At 50.2% G+C, this 7291-nt stretch overlaps 1 pseudogene; it reads left to right on the forward strand.

Annotated features, from left to right (window-relative positions):
* Window positions 1-2606: 2606 nt before the first annotated feature.
* On the forward strand, window positions 2607-2813 carry LOC142282763 (U2 spliceosomal RNA; annotated as a pseudogene).
* The last annotated feature ends 4478 nt before the right edge of the window (window positions 2814-7291 follow it).

The raw sequence follows: 7291 nt of genomic DNA on the forward strand, positions 1-7291 counted from the left end.
ACATGAAAAATGTCCAGCTTGCATTATGACTAGAACATGACAATATCCTTTTAAGTACTAACCTATGATGCGTTCCTAAGCAGTTGATGTTATATGTTCTAAATTTCATTTTCTGCATACTTTACAAGTAGTAGAATTTGCTTTGATATAGGCAACTGGATTTTCACAATGAAAAGGCAAAGGATAACGCCCGAAAAAGACGCCATACATTATGTCAGTGCCATCACTGACAAACCTGGATTGACCATGAAATACATCAATCCCCTTAAAGGTGAGTTAAAACAAGTTTTAACTAAATTGCCTTAATATTGTCATGCATTAGAATGACTGTCTTAGGTAATGATAAATATTTTCTACAGGAAGAGGAGTGTTTGCTGAAACTGAAATCGAAAAAGGGAGTTTTGTTGCAGAATATCGAGGCGAGCTCACGTATGCACTTACGATGGTAGACAACTACTCGAGATTTATGGTTGTGGTACAAGTCAAAGATCTAATGGCCCATACTGCAGCGAAGGTCTTCCAAGCACACTTATGCAGACCTCATGGCTACTCAGAGAGAGTCCTCACAGATCAAGGCACAGCCTTTGAAGCGGAAATCTTCAAGGACTTCTGCAGCTTTTACCGATGCAGGAAGATGCGCACTACACCCTACCATGCTCAAACCAATGGTTATCAACCTGCTCAGGACTTTACCCCATATTCCAGATGTGGCCTTACAAGTGATTTATAGAGGGGTAACAATACGTTGGGATCACCGGATCTAATCTCCCTTTTTATACACCCTAAAATCTTGTTTGCTTTAGAATAAACAATAACATCATAAAGGTATAGCAGTACCGTTTCAAAGTTTCGGTGTCCCAAGCAGCATTCCATCAGCCTCTGGAAGGTTCCTGGCAAATTGCACAGCTCGAAGGGCATGCTTTTGAACTCGCAGAGACCCATCGGGGTGGCAAAGGCGGTCTTCTCCCGGTCTGCCTCAGCAACGGACACTTGCCAATAGCGACTAGTGAGATCAAGGGTAGAAAAATAATTTGCAGTTCTCAATGCAGCTAGCTATTCCTCAATACAGGGGAGTGGTGCTGTCCTTCTTCTTTAACAGGACCAACGGAGCTGCCCAGAGGCTACAACTGTCACGGATAACCCCAGCCTCCTTCATGTTGCTCAACATGTCCTTGGTACACTGGTAATGTGCAGGTAGTTTTGGCTTATATCTCTCTTTGATGGGTGGGTGTGCACTTGTGGGGATGTAGTGTTTGACCCCTTTTATTCTTCAAAAGTCTAGCGGATGTTTGCTGAAGACTTGCTCGTATTCTTGCACTAGCCTGTAGACCCCCTTCTTGTGATGTGAAGGTGTGGAGTCAGTGCCTACGTGTAATTCCTTACACCACTCCTATGGCTGACTTGGTGAGCTGTCACTGAATGGGTGGGCTGAAGCAATGGTGGATGCTGCTGTTTGGATAGCATGTGTATCTACTGAGAACAGCTTATCAATGGTGGCAAATCGGAGCAGCTTAATTTCTTGCTCTCCGCAGTTCAACACTCTCATGGGCACTCTTCCCTTCCATATTAATGAATAAAACTATGATGTAAATAGCATATAGATACCCCACAAATGTAGATAAAAGTAGGTTATGGGAAAAGGGGGAAGAGAGAAACAGGAAAATAGTGGAATAAAGTATACCTTCCAGGTGGGAGAGGAAATGGCAGCACAGCCAGTGGAGGTGAAGCAAGGGGAGCCTGCAACTAAAGAGTTGAGAGCGTTATCACATGGTGACTGAGCCTGATTGTAACGGGAGCATAGAGGTGCCGATCCTGTCTTACCTGCGTTGGTGTAGAAGTGGGTGTCCTGTGGTGGAGTCAGCTATGTGCAGTGGTGGCCGTGGGTTCTTTTATGTGCGACCGTAGTAATAGCTGCGCCCACTTCCTGTATGGGAGTGGAATGCAGTGAGGGTAATGGAACGCACGCCTGCGCATTTGTGTTTAACGTCGCGCATGTGCAGAACGGAGAAAAGGCTGCGCTCACTTCCTAATGAAAGGGAGTGAGACGCATCTGGGAAGGGAAGGGAAAAGATTAGGGTTTGGGGATGATGAAAGGGCTTTCTACGGACAAGGATGGCAAAGGGTGGCAGTGACGGAAAGTCAGGCAGCCTGTCCTGTCCTGTCCTGTCCGTCCGTCTTTTTGTATCATGAATTGGAAAGACTGCAAGGGGGAGGGGAGGTGCTTGTGTCCAAAAGGAGGAGTTATTCAGATTCATTGCAGTGGGCGGCGGCTGCAAAAAGCACCATTCTTCTTGTTTTTGCTCTGCAAAACAGCCTTTTCAAGGGTTGGCTTGGGTGACAAAAATGTCTTCTGTAGGCGTGGGTTTGTCTCCCTCTCCCTAAGATGTGTCCGGTATAGGCCAGGGTGCCACTCAAGGCCGTAACCAATTCGGGTTATAGCTTCTCGGCCTTTTGGCTAAGATCAAGTGTAGTTTCGGAGGACGCTACCTTGGTCGGTACTGGAAGGTGCCTGGGATTGCACGTCTGCCGGCCTTGAGGAAGTGTGTGCGCCTTCTGGTGACACATAGCCCTCTTGTGCCTGGACGGTTCCCAGGCAACGGGAGGCGATCACCTTTGTTATTTTGAAGTCCTACTGATAAACAGAAAAAAAAAAAAAATAAATCTGTTCTTATCAGTTTAATATCTGATACGTCCCCTCTCTGGGGACCATATATTAAATGGATTTTTAGAACAAGGAGATGGAAAAAATCTTGCTCTGTCCACTCCACGCATTGACCTGGTATTGCAGTACCTCCAGGACCGGTGCACCCCTTCTTAACCCAGTTTCCAAAAGCAGAACTCAATTCACCTGATTCAAATGAGCCCCATTAGTGAATTGAAAGAAAGCAAAAACTTTATATGCACCTCAATTTGGCCAATTCACTTTTCACACTTTCACCCTTTTTTTTATCTTTCACACCTTTTACTTGCTTTATTGATGCAAAAAGCTGTGCCAAATAGCAAACTCATCTCCACTCAACTTGACCAACTCTGCTATGTCCCGTGCAGTATCTTATTCTCAGTCTTATCTAGATCATTTGCAATTGAATAGAATAGATCCCTTTTGGCTGCTTATGACTGTGTAAAATATGTAGTTTTACTGGGCTGGGATGAGAGAATCCATTGAAGCATGGTGTAGGGATTGTGGTTCCTGTGTGCTAAGAAGAGAGGCTGGCACCAGCCAGAAAGCCCCATTGCAGCCAATAATCACTTAATAACTTTTTCAACTTGTCATCATATGGGAGGCCTTCCATTCCTTGTAGTAGTCTAGTTGCCCACCTTTGAACTGACTCTAACTTCTGAATGTCCTTTTTAAAATGTGGAGCCCAAAACTGGTTCCCATATTCCAGATGTAGCCTTACAAGTGATTTATAGAGGTGTAACAATACGTTGGGATCACGGGATCTAATCTCCCTTTTTATACACCCTAAAATCTTGTCCCAAGCAGCATTCCATCAGCCTCTGGAAGGTTCCTGGCGCATTGCACAGCTCGAAGGGCATGCTTTTGAACTCGCAGAGACCCATAGGGGTGGCGAAGGCGGTCTTCTCCCGGTCTGCCTCAGCAACGGACACTTGCCAATAGTGACTAGTGAGATCAAGGGTAGAAAAATAATTTGCAGTTCTCAATGCAGCTAGCAATTCCTCAATACGGGGAGTGGTGCCGTCCTTCTTTTTTAACAGGATCAACAGAGCTGCCCAAAGGCTACAACTGTCACGGATAACCCCAGCCGCCTTCATGTTGCTCAACATGTCCTTGGTACACTGGCAATGTGAAGGTGGTATTGGCTTATAGTTCTCTTTGATGGGTGGGTGTGCACCTGTGGGGATGTGGTGTTGGACCCCTTTTATTCCCCCAAAATCTAGCGGGCTTCCCACCGGTAACCCGCTCCCCAGCTTGGATGGATGCTGAGGGAGCCCCTTTTGCCCGCAGGCTCTGGCCCTGGGAACTGTAGCCTTGGCGGTGACTGTGCTTCCCTCTACGGTGTGAGCTGTTGCCTTCAATCGGGTCTTGACTGCTGGGAAACCCTGGAGGTTCCTGTCGCTAACGGATTTGACCGGTTTTACGGCGACTCCTAGCCTGGTCGGGGTCCGTAGGCCCTGCCGGATGGTGCTGGCTTCTCTTCACTCCCCGATCTGGTACCGGCGGGCCACCGCCCATCCCCGGTCCGTACGGTTCACTCCAATCAGCCTCTCCTGCAGAAGGTCACCACCGTCTGCCAACCTTGCTGAGTGCCCGGGCCACACACCCGGACACGGTCAGTCTCCTCTCCTCTTCACTTCTCTAACTCCAAAACTGATCTCTAATCTAACTCCTTTTCCCGCCTCCAGGACTGTGAACTCCTCGGTGGGTGGGATCAACCGCCTGGCCCATCCCCTGGTGTGGACATCAGCCCCTGGAGGAAGGCAACTAGGATTTGTGTTTAGCTTCGGTGTGCCTAGCCGGAGTGTAGAGTGTGTTGGTGTAGTACCTGTGACGACCTGGCTTGTCCAGGGCGCCACATTCCCCTATAGCAAAATGCAGACCGTCCGCGGGCTGCCCGTCCATCACCGGTTTTATTTTCACAACTGAAAAAGAATAAAACGGTAAAACATGTAAAAGCATCATAAACATTTTACAACGGTACAGCTTCCGCTCTTCTCCCACCCAAACAACCTGGCCCTGATGCTGCCCCTAAGAAGCGGGCAGCACCCCTTGACCCCAGTCCAGCACCAAGTTGCCCGAGCGGGTTCTGTCTCTTTCAGGGGGCCCACGTCCAAGGGGACCCCTGAACCCCCGGAGGATCGCCACCGGTTACGGTAGTGGCGGGCCTAGGCCATCCCTTTCCTCCAGGCCCATCCTCCCAAATCAGCCTCTCCTGGTCGGTAAGCACCCTCTCCGGGTACCAATGCGGTCAACAGAAATAAGCCTGGAAAGCCTTAGCAGCGGTGCGGCCGGTTAAGTCCTTAACTGGGACAACCACCAGGAACCTCGAGTAGTGGTCTACGATGGTCAGAGCGTAGGTGTACCCACTTCGGCTGGGGGTGAGCTTTACATGGTCAAGGGCAACCAGCTCCAGCGGTTGGTGTGTAATGATCGGGTGTAGGGGTGCCTTCTGGCTGGCCTCGTCCTTCCTTCTCAATGCGCAAGGGCCACATTCTCGGCACCAGACCTCCACAGATTCCCGCATTCCACTCCAATAGAACCGCTCTCTTAACAACATCTCTAGCTTCTTCCACCCGAAGTGCACTGCACCATCATGGTATGCTTGCAGGACGGTGGGCACGTTAGCCTGGGGAATCACCAGCTGGCGGATCTTCTCGTGAGTCTTTGGATTAATCAGCTCGCGATACAACTTCCCCTGGTGTAGGTATAGCCGGGTCCGTTCTTGCCACAGATGTTGGGCTTCGGCAGGGGCAGCAGGGTCTATCCCAGCAGAACCCTGTTCCACTAGAGTCTTGACCAGGCGGACAGCAGGTGCCTGGTCCTGAGCTTCCTGCCAGTCCTGTCGGGGCAGCGGATCCAGGTTCACCCGTTGTTGGTAGACGTGCACCTTCTCAGTGAATGGCCGGTGAAATGCAGGCAACTCGATCTCTTCGAGGTCATCATCCTCTGGCCCCTCTTCCGACAGGTGGGGCATCCGGGAGAGTGCATTGGCATTGACGTTGGTACGGCCGGCCCGGTACTTGATGGTGAAATCGTAGTTGGCTAACCTGGTCACCCACCGCTGCTCCAACGCGCCCAGCTTGGCCATATCTAGATGGGTCAGCAGGTTATTGTCTGTGTACGCGGTGAATTTGGCTGCTGCCAGGTAATGGCGGAACCGCTCGGTGATAGCCCACACCAGTGCCAAGAGCTCAAGCTTGAAGGAGATGTAGTTCTCAGGGTTCCTCTCAGTCGGTCGGAGTTTTCGGCTAGCATAAGCTATTACCTTTTCCCTTCTGTCTTGGACCTGGGATAGAACAGCCCCCAAGCCCACATTGCTGGCGTCGGTGTAGAGGATGAATGGGCGGCTGTAGTCAGGGTACGCTAGGATTTCCTCTCCGGTCAGGGCTGTTCTCAGCTGGCGGAAGGATTCCTCATGCTTTTCTTCCCACACCAATGGGGCTACTAGGGATCTACCACCCTTGGTCTGTCCTACGAGGAGGTCTTGCATGGGGGCAGCCATCTTTGTGTACCCCTTAATGAAGCGACGGTAATATCCCACCAGGCCCAGAAACTGCCTCACTTCCCTCACTGTGGTCGGTCTCGGCCAGTCTTGGATGGCGGTGATCTTCTCGGGGTTGGGGGCGACACCTTCCGCACCAACCACATGTCCTAGGTACTGCACTCTGGGTTTCAGCAGATGACACTTTGAGGGCTTCAACTTCATCCCATACTTGGCAAGGGACGCGAACACCTCGGCTAGGTGCTCCAGGTGGGCTTCATACGTCTGTGAGTACACAATCACATCATCCAAGTACAGCAAAACGGTCCCATAGGCAGTCTTCTCTCGGTCTTCCGGTGCCACGGCCACCTGCCAGTACCCGCTGGTGAGGTCAAGGGTGGAGAAGTAGTTAGCGGTTCTCAGCGAGGCCAGGGACTCTTTGATGCGGGGCAGAGGGTAAGCATCCTTATGCGTTATCTGGTTAATCTTCCGGTAATCCACACACATCCGCATGGTGCCATCCTTCTTCTTAACCAGCACCAACGGAGCGGCCCAGGGACTACAGCTGTCCCTAATAACCCCTGCCTCCTTCATGTTCCTCAATATGTCTTTGGCGCATTGGTAGTGCGCAGGGGGAATAGGCCTGTATCTCTCTTTAATAGGGGAGTGTGTACCGGTAGGGATGTGGTGTTGAACCCCTTTAATCTGCCCAAAATCTAGAGGGTGCTTGCTAAAAACCCGCTCATACTCCTGTACCACCCGGTATACCCCTTCCTTGTGGTGTATGGGGGTATCATCAGTGCCGACATGTAGCTCTCGATACCACTCGCCTAACTCCCCCAGGGATGAGTGGGAACCGGCAGCAGGCGGTGTGACCGGGGGAACGGCTTCATGGATCGTGTGGGGATCTAGAGTGAGCAATTTGGCAAGGGTAGCGTACCGGGTGGTGCATGAATGCACACATATTGGTTTTATAATCTTATTGTATTACTTTATATTCTTATTTCACTTGTGCATATCTCCACCATAATCCTGGCTAAGAAATATAGCTTTTTTTGGGGTACACAGGTAGTAAGGTCTTCTTTCTATTTCTTTAGGGGTGATATAGCCTGGTGGAACTCTAGACC

This window comes from Anomaloglossus baeobatrachus, unplaced genomic scaffold (assembly GCF_048569485.1).
Source record: "Anomaloglossus baeobatrachus isolate aAnoBae1 unplaced genomic scaffold, aAnoBae1.hap1 Scaffold_520, whole genome shotgun sequence".
NCBI lineage: Eukaryota > Metazoa > Chordata > Amphibia > Anura > Aromobatidae > Anomaloglossus > Anomaloglossus baeobatrachus.